We start from the raw sequence: 13865 nt of genomic DNA, 5'->3' as shown, positions 1-13865 counted from the left end.
CTCCTTCCCCTTTATTCATCTATCTCTTTCCTGCGTTCTTATTCTCTCGCTGATTCTACATTTTTCCCCTCATTCTTTTTCAACTGCCCGCCTCCCTCCCTTCCTCCCTTTATCTCTCTCTTACTCTACTAATTGCTGCTGATCCAGTGTTTTTTGTGCAGCCAGAGAAATATTTCAGTGTGCTCTTCAGTGAACAATGGCGTGTCTCTCCAGTGAGCAACGAAGGCTGGGAGACACGCCATGAATAACGCTGACTTTTCAACAGATAGCCCGTACGCCACCGAGTCCTGTTAAATGCTTTGGGATCTGATCTTTACCTTGACCTGACACGCTGTGTTTACTGATGTACTCTGGCCTTCCATGATTAATGCCACAGTGCAGCATGTCTCAGTTGGCAGCAGAAGCTCTAAAAATCTTCCTTTTATACAGATTGTTTCTCCAACACTGACCTGTGCCATCACAGGAGACTGAGCGAGAGGCAGGACAGCAGCAAAAAAAAAAATCACCGCCAGGGGTATTGCCCGGTGTCGGGGTGACCTGCGACGGCTATCGATTGTGTCGTGCCGTTGCTGCTCTCTGACCCTGAGCCAAGCTGATACCCACATTCCTGCAGCGAGCACGACAGAGAGTGTGTATGGACATGGCGCCCAGCTTCGGTTTCAGCGCTCAGCAACCCCAATGATGCACCTTTAAAATAATCACCCGTGTCAGAGCGTTGTCTAGGGAGGGGCATCCCTGGTGCCGGCTCCTTATTGCAAGTGGCAGGATCAGAGGCTATGTATCAAAATGGAAGTGATGCAATGTGACATCTGTCAGGGTGGATTGGAGAGCATTTATCTGCAAAAAAAGAAAAGCCCTGAACTGGAAAATGAAAGGCCAAGATGGTCCTTCCTTTTGCTGGAGGGAGAATATAAATTCTGAGGTTGGATCAGCAAGATGAGTCAAGAGTGGGGGATGGGGCTGGACTGCACATATTTCCCTGAATGCCGTCAGACCAAATCTTACATACGGTCCTGTGACAGAGAGGAGGCCATCTGAGCTCCTACTGTACCTACTTGGGCTCTAGGTAGTAGCTTATGCGGGTCTGAAAAGTACCAGTGCAGAACCTTTAACAGTTCTGTGCCTTTCATTCTTTATTGTATCACAATATCAGTTCACAGTGAATTACACAAAAGCCTCACAGTGTTATTGTCTTTTAAAATTGTGTTTATTCTAATTTATTTTTGCATTATGTGTGACAGAGGTATGGAGACATGTGGAGATGGTGACTGCAGAGTATCTGCTTCTTTTGTATTTAGCAGAAGTTCCTAATCTGCAGCTGCGAGAGAGAAAGAGATGGAGTACATGTTGTGGAACATAAATGTGCTTTGAAAACAAGCTAACAATGCATGAAAACAGATCATCTAGTAGATCTGTTCCACTGTCTAGGATTCTGCTCTGGCTGCTCTCAACTAAAACGCTCCCTTGGGAATTCAGGTCTTGTGTTCATTGCCAATAGAAACATTATCTCATTTATCTACAACGCTGCAGCACAGGCGGCGTGCAAACAGACACAAACAGAGTGAAAACACCTACAGTCATTTACAGATATCTGACAGGGGAGGAAAAAAAACGAACAAATGAGGGACAAAGGGAGGGAGAAAAAAATTAGACGCAGAAACAAGGATACCCTTGCATCCCCTGATACAACGGATTAGAGATAACAGCTCTCCCCCCATGACCACACGCACAGTATACACATGAGTGCATGCCCCACTGTTAACTATCTTGTAACTACAGAGTATTGACATTTTCTCGGTAATCACCTTAACCCGCCTGAGTGCTGCCAACTGCTATTGCTGCTAACTTCCATCCGCTAACTGCAGCTACAAAACTCTCACAGCACCCAAGGCTGCTGCTAATTGCAAAGCCGCTGCTAGCTGCAAGTGTAGTTAATACTAATCTCTTGTTTAATCACTGCTGTGTTACAAGCTGCAGCACATATTACAAATAATCTGCATTTTCACTGCAGTGCAAAGCTATATACATATGTCTGTTTGTGTGAATGATACTGATTTAAACAGAGGGGGGAAAGGTTGTCTTTTCCTTTGGTTTCGTCAATACCTTGTTTCATTACATTTCTGAATCTGGATCTTTTAAAGAATCTGGACACAGTGATATAAATTGGCAGAGCCTCTGTTACTTCTTCCCTTTACTGTTTGTTTTTTTTGTATGCTCTTCTTTCATAAATCCCGAACTAATACGATGAAATACTCAATTTTTCCCTTTCTCCATTTCTTCTAGAGAGTATCTTTCTTTCATATTTAGTGTAAAAAAAGCTTGTGACAGAAACAGCGATCTACCAATTCATGGCTAAAGATGAGATTCAGAAGAGTGCCATGCTTATGCATGCTTTTATAAGTCTAATAAAAGGAATGTGTATTTATGCTTCTGCCTTTGTGCATACATAAAATAGTAGCCGTTTTTGCGCAGACCTTTATGCATCTGGTCCAGTACTTCCTGGACCATGTTCAGTTGATTTCAGTTGTCACAGTAATTCAGGAGCACCTCTCTGTGTATCCTTTATCAGAAAGAAACTAAATTCAATTTGTGATTCACTGACAGCTTTTAATAGCTTTCTCAGGTAATGCTACTTGTAAGTGGACTGTATCTGACTGAGTACTGTTTTAACTGAATATTAGGTCACATACACCCGTAAAACAATGCAAAAGGCTAAAATTGCTAGCAACTAGCATTCCTCTTTCACTACCTTTAAAAACACATGCCTTAGCAATAGCTGTTCGAGGCTAGCAAATTGCTCCAACTGTGCAGTTTAACACAGAAAAACTGAGGAAAATAGTTGAATTGTGGTCTCCTTACATCATGATGCAACCTAGTCACGTTGAATATCATATTAAATTAGAGAGACTCTGCGGGTTCTGTAGTTATTAAGAAGAAATATCATCACCTAATGAATTCAGGGGTCCAATAACCACCAGCAAGTTCGCTGTGAAAACTGTACTGCATGCTGGCATTAAGATGCATTTACAGCTCACTGTAGCAGAGTACTGTATTCAACTTCAGTGACACACCACTGATGTCCTGATATTCACCTCCCCATCATGTTTAATTTACTCTGAGTTACTAAACAGATGCTTGTTTGGAATAAATGCATTGGAAATTAAACTCCAGAATAATGAATTGGCAGTGTGCTGTCTCGTTATAAATATTGATTTCCTATAAGATTTATAGGTCCATTTGAAGCTGCTCTAATCAATATAAACTTTTCAGACTAAGCATGTTGGCCCTGCGTGAACTCTTAGAGTTAACAGCACTAAAGCAAATTAAATCAGTAATATTTCATATCTCAATTTTTCATGCTGTTGCCTAACCATTAAACTACGTGCATGACAAACAATAGCGCAGTAATCCTTTTCTCATGCGTGTGTTCTCAAGCTCAAAAGCACAATACTTTCTTCTCTTTGTTTCCACTGGAAGTTTAAAAAAAATCTCCTCTTCACAATAAACAAAAATACACCACATCTCCAGCACAGTCTAATATACTGTAGACTTATTGCGCTGCGTTTGATGATTACGCTACATTACTATGCAAGAATTTGACAGTGGATTGAGACTTTGTGAATAGCAATGGGGCAGAATGGGAGTTTTTGGAGCAACAAGATGAAAAGAAAAAGAGAGAGAAGCCGGGGAAGAAGAGACGCAGAGAGAGGGAGAGAGTAAATGTGTGGGAGTGATGAGCCCATACTGTAAGTTGCTGTGCATACAGTCCTGTAGTCCTTGATAAGCCAGGATGGATGAAAGAGGTAAACCATTGGAGTGGGTAAATCATTGTCAGCGGTGGGTAGGATGAAGGAAGCAAAGGGACGTGAGACAGGAAGGGAATGGGATGGAAATGGGAGTGAAGGGAGGAGGGAAAGCATACCAACAGCTTTAGGCGCTCCCTTGTTTTCAAATTTCCCTTTTCTAACTGTCTCTTTCTCAATTATTTGCAGCGGAAAGGCAGTATTATGGAAGGAGTGAGAGATATTGTGACAGAGGGAGAGCGTGCGCTATAGAGAAAAAGTACTTGTCGTAAGGATGGGGAGGTTGCTATGACAACTACTTATACAGCGGGCTGTCAGTCATGTTTCATTGGAGTTTGGAGAGGAGGAGATGAATGAAAGGAGCAGAGGAGTTGGGGAAGGAGGGGTTGGAAAAGGGTCATTTCTCCATCTGTCTGCTGAGCCCGAGTGTAAATTTGACTGTCAGGCTTGCAGATAAGGACAAATTATGAACAATATTAGCAGGCTGATAAAAGGGAACAATAATGAATGGATAAATATATTAAAACCAAATGAGATAGCATCCAGGCAGAAACAGGGGCCCTGAGAAGCCATCCAGGTTTTCTCATTTGAAGGGGAAGATAAGAGCCAGGGAGAGGCTATGAAGGGGAAGGATCTACCATATTAGAGTTAGCTACTGTAGCATACTTCCTTGTCAGAAGAAAGAAAGAACCAAAAATCACCCTGTAGCAGGAATACCAAACACTCTCCCTCCTTCACAAGCCTATTATACTTCTCCAGTGAGCAGGATGCCACACAATAACAGTGTCAGCATGTGTTCAAGCATAAAAAACACAGACTGAATGGAATGAAATTAATTAACCCTAAGAGATCACAGTTCTTAGCCAGTGGAATTGAATCCAATTTATTACATATAGGGCTCTAACTAGGGTTGTGTTTGCATTAATGAGATGCGTGCATGGATGTGTGCAAGTACAGCACGTGTGCACTCTTGTGTATAGGTGTGCTGAGGGCATCCCTCCTACCCTGGGTATAGCAAGGACCACGGATAAGAATGGAGACCAATAAGGCAGAGAGCCTGAGGTTTGGCTCGGCCTCGAGATGAGAAAACCCTGCCAAATTAACGTCTGAATAATGAGTCTTTTATGTGCTGCATTAATGCCACAGAGAGGATGGACACATTTTGTCATAATGTTGGAGCCACATCACACACAACCCAGTTAGCAGGTTCCACCAGCACACCTTTAACTAAGGAAGAAATATGGGTTGATGGAATAGTTTGTTTACCAATTTCTAAACTAAATTAGCACTCCTGTGTGTGTGTGTGCAGCTGTCTTTTGAAGTTTGCATGCTAACCCACTGAGTTGACAGCACAAACCGTAAGGCCTACCATGCGCCCGCCCTAATGAGGTAGCTTATTAGCGCTGTTTCCCTTACGACTTCAGATGTTGCTTGGAAACAGCACAGCAAAGAAAACAATAGTGTAGATCCAACCAAAAAGCCATCAAACCTGGAGCTCGCTGATGTGCAAATTCAACACATTGTTGAACCTCATATGACTGAATGAAGAATGAAAACTAGATTTACTGACTGAATTTAATTGTTTATGAATGCTAAACACACTGTATTTTATTTTGATGCTCTACAGTCTACAGCACCGTCAACCATACATTAGGTCTACAATTCATTTTTGACACGTTAGCTTTAACAGGCGCTACAGCCCTGCTTCTCTAACTCTTGCAGCGCCTGTGGTGACAATGGCTTGACTTCATGTCATAGTGTCATCATGTTGGTGTCGCGGCTTGTCATCGGCAGCCGCAGCCCGTAAAACCCATCAGTAAAAATGCCATACAGCGGTGCACACAAGGCCTTGATAGTAATTCTTCAGAAACAGTGCATCCCTCAGTAAGCACCCCTCTGGGACAGATTCCGCTTCACCGCTTTAACATACATATAGGTATACGCTGCAAACATGCGGGAAGCAACACACAAAGTATGCAATTATCTAAACACACAGACACACGCACGCACAGAACAGCAACTACATCAACAGGCACACTAAAAGAAACATTTACTATGCATGGTCCATGTATCGTATATACCGAGAGCCAAAAACACAGTACAAACAAACATGATCGCAATGAGTAGGAGGCTGCGGTTGGTAAGTGTTGCATCACAAGCCCTATAGCGTTTTAATCGGGCCAAAGAGCTTAAGATCAAACGGTAACGTGTTACCAAACAGCAGCCTCATAAGAAAAGACAGCTTCTATATGCCACAAACATGTCCCCCACACACCAACCGAGTCTTCTCCATTTCTGAGGGGATTTGGAAACTAGTGATCATGAATTCTTTCTGGGCGCTGGCAGAAATAATGATGGATAGCATATATGACACCTAAAAGACTCACCTGTGCATCTACACACGCTCACACATGTTTGTATATAAATGCGCATATAAACACATAAAATGCACATACAGCAAAGATTGTACGCATTAATGCGATCTAATGGCTGCTTTGTTCGGTGCTGCTGGCTGGGGGATCCCAGCAGCATCTTGGCCCCCACTGGAAGCCTTGAACATACAATTACAGGCCCCTGAATTGGTTCTCCCTCCTCTAAACGTTCCATCTAAGACCTCTGAGGTGTGTAAGTGTGAATCTTGGCGTGCACGGTTGTTTTGTGCGCTCTTGCTTTCGGTACAGTTACAGTCAGCTCATCGCCCAGTTGACAGCTTACACTCCCACCTCAGAGGAGAGCAGCTGAAAGGAGAAGAATAGAAGCAGAAATTGCTTAAAATATTTTATCGCCGCCATATACGTCTCAGCAAATTTACACTCAATATGATAACAAATGTGAAATATTACTCACAGCTTTGTGTCGACTTCAGTGCATTAAGGCGCTGGTCATAAATCCTGAAACTGCTGTGCAACTTGCCTACGTAGCTACTGTATATAAACATTTACAATATGGCTCTGCTATTTATATTCTCTCCCTTCATAATGCCATCTGAAGGGCATTTTGGCATCCGTTATATTATGGATTTTTTTCTCCCACATTTTCCTCTATCCCATTTATTGCCATTCTTCTTTCCCGTCCAGATTGTATTTCTATACAGTAGAAGGCCTTTTACCTTTGGCAGTATTCAACACAGCGCTAGCCTGTTTCTTAATTATTTTCTCATCGCTCCACTGACACTGATTCATGAGGGTAACGGTGGACACACCCCCATGGCCAGCCCCCTCGCCCAGCCTCCTCCCCACCACCCCTTCACATAGTTTTTCTCTCTTTCCTACCTCTTCCTTACAGTAGAGTTGTTCTCAGCTTACAGATTCAATCATCTCCCGGACGTTATTTTTCTTTCTCTCTGGTCCCATTTTTGGCCCCTTCTGCCTCAGCATCTCCATGTCTTTTCCTTCTCTCACATTACCCTGTGATTATCTTGGCTGGCTAATGAGTTACCTTCATGGCAACTCATTAGCCAGCCAAGATAATGCTTATTTTCAATTAATTCACTTTGTCTTATATGGAGAGGAAATAATGGACTTCATAAAGAGATGACTAAGGACTTCACCATACATTGAATCAAACCAAGCTCCACAATCCCCCCTACGATGTGTCATATCAGTATCCTCTGACTTCTTGACCTCTCACCCCAAACAGCCTGGTTCTGCCGGAGGGTTTGTTCCTGTTAAAAGGGAGTTTTTCCTTCCCACTGTCGCCAAAGTGCTTGCTCATAAGGGTTATATGAATGTAGGGTTTTTTTCTGTATGTTTTACTGAAGGGTCTATCATTAGGAAAACCATCATTAGAAAAAGGACAATAGGAATTTTCGCGGTAACGCAAAGCCGAACTAATATCTTAGAGAGCAACACAGTAAAGCAAGTAAAAGTGAATAGAAATGATGGGAAAATGGGCGCATGAGTTTGCCAGAGAGAGAGAAATGAACCAAAGGAAGCTTAGGAGGAGAGAGCGAGGGGCCATGCCTAACTCCAGCTCAAGAGAGAGTGAGGACGTACCAGAATATGGGCTATCTCTCTGAAGCTTTGTCTGCAAGAGCAACTGAGCTGGCAGATGACTCTGCTGCACATGGACAAAAGAGGCTTACAGGCCACCCTGCATGTCAGCTTTCCCCAGCCAGAAGTGTGAGAGCTGTAGGGGAATATAAGGTGCACTCATGCACTCACCTGACTAGACCTACAGAGACCTCGGTGAAAGTGGATTCAGATTTTCTCTATGACTATACAGAATGACATCAGCCAGCAACTTTGGTTTCCATAAATTGTAGTCTGGGGCAGAGCGTTTCTTTACTCGAAAAAAAAAACTGCAGTGTTAACAGTTATAAGATGGGGGGGAAATGATGTATGAGGCGAGGGTGCAAATACATAAGTAAATGCATAAGCTCTAAAGCACGTTACTGGCATATTTTTTATACTTTACTGTTTCCATATTATTAGCTGGAGCAGATTTTTCAGGAGGCAAGATGCTAAACTTGGAGGTGCTTTTTTGGGAACCTTTTCCCTACTTTTTCTCGTGTGTTTTTTGTATGCACAGCCTCTGTACTGCTGATATGACTGCAGGGGGAGGACCTAACACTGTCAGTCACATTGACAGCTAAGCTGCCTTATCTGCTCTCTGCTGGTGCACTTTTAATTGGCTAGAAGGTCAATCTGCACCTTTTAGAGGATGTAATTGCACCAAAAGCATTTCATAATCCAGGACAGCCGTACTGTTTTTTGGGCCTAAGGCGAGCATGTGCACGAGGCTTTCATATTCTTGTGATTTTTTTTTATTTTTTATCCCTACTTGTAAGAATAATCATTTTGGGGAGTTCTGCACCACTGTACTAATGAACTCCTGCAAAGGTTTTTATAGCAGAGCATTTATAGCAGAGAAATGTGTGTGATGACTGAAGGTATCTGCACGATTATTACTGTAGATACAGCACGAAGCTTACATTGGAGGCTCCTGACACAAAAATTTGACGTCAGCTGCTTGCTGTTGAAAAAAAAGAAAAAGAAAAAGCTGTGCTAGTTTGTGTTTTATCAACACGACAAAAATTGTTACAGGTTTGTAAGGAGCAGAACTATAAGAAAGGAAAGATGCATCGCCATCTTCATCAAAGCTAATGCTAGTGGATGAAGCAACATCATACACCAGCCGAGCAGGTAGTTCTTTGCAGCATATTTGTAAGAATATTTCACCGGAGAGAAAAATAATATGCATTTGACAATATAATAATGTACTTGCTTTTCTCTTTCACTTGTATTTTCTCTGCCATCCCGGATAAAGGCATTTCAATTTTCTCAAAAAAAAAAGCAGCCGTACATGCTAAAAACACACTATTGTTGCAGGTGAGAGGCTGAGTGACATTACAAATCTTAGAACGTTGAGGCATGTTCCTTTTTTGGGGGGGCTGGTATGGAGGATGGGTCGATTGATATCAGAACTGAGAAAGATGAGTGTGGATATGCACATGTTTGAAAGCACACACTGAGACTTGTGCATGTGTGTAAATTTGTGTTTCTTCAGCTTGCACACTCGTTGGAATGGGCAGCTCTCTTTGTCTACCTCCCTAATTTCCCTGACAGCCCATTTGTTTTCATTTCGAGGATATTTTGCTTCATATATAATGAAATAAACATCTATATGTTGTGCAAATCATCAAGAGGAAAGCTGGCATTCCTCATCCGATGTCAGATACATGTTGGCATTGCTATTATACTTCATCCATCAGTTTTATTGGATTTGTTTATTGTCACAGCAAATCATCTAGTGTCCTGTATTAAAGGAAATTGCAAAGCCTACACCCTGTCTAAGAAACCAGTGAACTGTAAGACTACCATACTTTCCGATTTAGCGTGCAGAATGTGTATCTTGGAATAGGATTTTTTTGAGGTAGTGAAAAAAATTTGAACCCGTCAAGCTAGCACTTTGGAAAAGGACTGTCTTTTCTTTTTCATCAGCTTAGACCAAACTATCAGGCAGATGGCCTTTTCCTCTACCCCTCTCTCTTCTTTGCTTCCTCTCTCTCTTACTGACAAACCTTACAGTAAGCATTTTAATTCCCCCTGACCTTTACTGATCTCACCCAGGCAGTTTTGCCCATTACTTAGGGCCAAAACAAAATGAAATTTGAATTTCCGCTCAGAATAATTTAAGAAGATCCTTTCTATACAGGGAGTCTCAACTATTTTGTAGTTTGGGTGCTGCCAACTTACTAAATAGACTTTCCGTAAGAGCTCTCTCTCTCCCTCTATTTTTCTTTTGCCTGTGGGACTGGGGGATCACATATAGTGTGATTTGAGCGTGTGAGAATGGGAAAGACGGGGGAGACTGAGTGAGCACAACATCCCCAACCAAGTCCTCTGTTTCGCATGTATGTGTGCACAAGCACATAGCATACACACAAACACAGACGTGCTCCAACTCCAGCACACTGAGCACCAGAGGGCTTTGTGTGCAAGGCTGAGAAATGCCATGTCAGCACGTACCACATGGAAGTTTAGAGGGGAGGGAAAAGCTAAATAGTATAAAAAAAAAAAGGGAGTGTGTGATGAAAAATGCATGGAGGGGAAAGGGGGACAGAGGCTCCCTGTACACAGCTGTCTACTAGGAAGCTCCTAAGGATCTTTACACTCTTTATCCAGTTGCCTCTACTGACAGTGCCCGCTTCCCTGACTGACCACACACCTCTAAAAGTGAAACTACATAAACTTATGCATCTTCAAACATGAAATATTTGTAGATATTGCAGCTGTAACACCAGTGGTTTACACTTAAGAGCACACACAGAGCTTTATCCGTGTAGCACAAAATACTAAACCAAGGTGACTTTTTCTAAAAGCGTGCTCATGTGCAAAATTAGTTTGGAAGGAAAATAAAACATATTAATTATATACAAACAACTGATTTAGAATGTAATAAGATGCCTTTCTCCTGCTAAAAAAGGTTGCTTCAAAGCACAGCACAGCATAAAATAGATGCTCAAATACTCCTCCAACCCACTTTCAGTTTAGTTGATTGCAAACCTTGTAAGCTGTCATGCCGCAGTCTGGTGCTGGTTATAATCAAAGAAGTACTGTTCGGCTCTATTCTTCTCTATTCTCCCAGACAACCTTCACAAGTCTCCTTAATCACACTGTAGAGGTGACGTAAGGATAGAGAAACACTGGTAATTAGACACCTGCAGAACAACTCAATTAATCTGAAATCAACCATCTTGTCCAACTGTGCTCACATAAGAAAAAGGTGATTTGTCAACATATGTATTTATGCTATGGATATTCATTTTCCACTACGGGTATTTTGGTTAACTATCTTTTCCCACGGTGTTCGTTTTTACTGCATAACTGCACGACAACGTTAATCTGCAAAAGACGCCCATGTTGACAAACCCAGTTATAGAGCTTTAGGGGGGAAAGGTTAAGTATCAACACAGAAACAGAACGTAAATCGGCAAAGCTCTTGTAAGACACACCTCAAATGAGCCTACTAGACCAAACCCTGCTCTTTCAAATTAATTCATCGTAGCTTGGGCATTTATGCACGCTAGTAATTGTGGTTCGTGCTTAAGGTAATGTCGCTGTGCACGTGTTATGTTCTGGGTGTTGTTATGACAGGTCATGCTTGTCAGACGGCACGCAGACATGTTGAGCTCGAATTTGATTTTAATCCTCTCAGTGCTTCATCAGCGCTTTATCAATCACACCACCTGTTCTGGGAGGATTGGGTGTTAGCGAGTCAAAAGAGACGAGGGACGTCTGCATTTCAAATATCAATCACCGCCCAGTTTATTGAAGGATTATCTGAAATTAGTTTAGTTAATTCATCATTTTAAAGGACAGTTGCTTTGCTCCTGATTAGTTATTGTACACACTTGTCAATTACAGATCCCTGGAGAGTCTGTGCTGTGAGGAAAAGAAAGAAAGGAGCCAGTTATTGTACACACTTGTCAATTACAGATCCCTGGAGAGTCTGTGCTGTGAGGAAAAGAAAGAAAGGAGACAGTCTGGTAGAGGAGTCAGAGAAATAATTAGAGAATAAAATACAGAAGGAACAGACTCGGCCATCACCTCACTGAAATTAAAGATAAATATTTTTGTCTCCCTGCTAATACGTTGATATAGCTGCAGAGTAAATAAAAAAAATGAAGGCACTAAATATTTTTTCTGGTTTGTTTGTGGAGGTGGATGTTGTGTGGCGGATGCGGTTATAGATGTTGTGAATTAGAAGAATCAATGTGTGAGCCTTTGTACAAAGAGGCCAAGTGGAGACCATCGCATTGACCTCTCCGCAGGTTTCTATTCCCATAGTTACTGTTGCTACGATACTGGGCTCAGCTCACCACGATATAAATGGCTAAACAGAGAAACCCTGTCAAAACCCGGTCAGAGACAAACACTGATTGAGGACGTACAGTAACGTATTTAATGCAATTTCAAATGTACAGTTCATTTTTTCCCATTTATCATAAATGATATGACTAAATAACATAGCAAGCAGTTTTTAAAAAATGAATGTGAGGTCAATATTGAAGTGTGAAAAACACTATTTTAGGTTTATTTGACATTGAACAAGTATGCCAACTTCTTCAACCATATATCATGAACACAATAGGTTTTTAAACCAGCGTGTCTGTCCAGAAAACATGTTTTAAAAGCACAAATCATCGGAGAAGGACAAAGAGAAAAATATAAACAAGCTTAAAATGTCCGCGGACAACAAGGACACTGTTCTTTCCAAACTCTGTTTTAAAATGATTTCAACTACCACACCCAAAATAACAATAGCTCAAATCTATTCATGCATTGTTTGCACCTGAACAACACAGGGACGACTGATTTTGCTTTACAGTGGCTGTTTGTCCTGTTTCAGTAACCCACAATATTCATTTCTCCTTTTTCTCTCGTCGATGTTACCATCTCAATGTAAATAACGGTGGGCAAAATATATCTCATCTAATAGCAAAACATTTTGACGACCTGCCTAATGTTGTATTCGTCCTCCTCTTAGTGCCAAAACAGCTCTGACCTATCGAGGCATGGGTAACTCGACCTCTGAAGCTGTGCTGTGTTATCTGCACCAATATGTTAGCGACACATCCTTTAAATCCTGTAAGTTGTGAGGTTCCATGTATCGGACTTGTTTGTCCAGCACATCCCACAGACGCTCGACTGGATTGAGATCTGGGAAATTGGGAGGCCGAGTCAACACCTTATTTTTGTGCACCTCAAACCATGACTTTCTGTCTTGATGCTCATGTGCCCGTTGTTGCCGCTTTCGGCGGTGGATAGAGGTCAGTGTGACTGGCACCCTGACTGGTCTGCTGCTATGCAGCCCCATACACAACAAACTGTATTCTGACACCTTTCTGTCCGAATCAGCATTCAATTTTGGGACAAAACGAGCTACAGTAACTCATCTAACATAACCATGAGGACAAAATGTTCATTTGCTCCCTAATATATCTCACCTGCTAACAGGTGCCACGGTCAGTATTTTTCACCTCACCTGTACATTTCTGCCAGCTCTGTAAGTACCTGTAAATATAGCTACAGGTATCACACATCATTAAAACAAGTCATTTTAATTGGCTGTTGAAAAATCCTGAGCCTCTTGCAGTCAGTAACAGGCACTACTTATACACCTCATAGATATCTCATACTAAACACCTGGGGCACGCTGGGGCTTCCAGACAGAATATTATATAATGATCACTTTTAATAATCAGCAGCTCTCTATAGGAAGTCCAATTTCTTCTTCTAGAGTGTTGATTCATTTTACATGGAGGTTTTTGCATTACTATTTCAATACGTTTTGCAATTCAGCGCCAAAGTGAGAAATGACGTTAAGTGTGTGTCCCCGTCAGTTCAATGCACATGTTTCATGGCGCATATCAAAGGAAGAAAGAAAATGGATGCTAAGGTAAGCTACATGGTTGGTTTCAGTGAGAGCTAGCGGGGAGCAGGGTTTCTATTGCAAACCAGCCCAGTTAGAAGTCAAAGCTCGTGTGAAATTAACAGAACATTGAATATACTGTGTTATGTCAACCCTGTCTGCCTCTTTCTACCTGGACTCTTCCAA

At 41.9% G+C, this 13865-nt stretch overlaps 1 protein-coding gene across 12 annotated transcripts in view; it reads right to left on the bottom strand.

Annotated features, from left to right (window-relative positions):
* celf5a (cugbp, Elav-like family member 5a) overlaps positions 1–13865 on the bottom strand; it is a 197256-nt gene that overhangs the window by 36775 nt on the left and 146616 nt on the right. The gene's annotated exons all lie outside the window — the stretch shown is intronic.

The sequence above is a fragment of the Maylandia zebra genome, linkage group LG23 (genome assembly GCF_041146795.1).
Source record: "Maylandia zebra isolate NMK-2024a linkage group LG23, Mzebra_GT3a, whole genome shotgun sequence".
Classification (NCBI taxonomy): Eukaryota; Metazoa; Chordata; class Actinopteri; order Cichliformes; family Cichlidae; genus Maylandia; species Maylandia zebra.
This window is presented reverse-complemented; position numbering and strand designations above follow the sequence as displayed.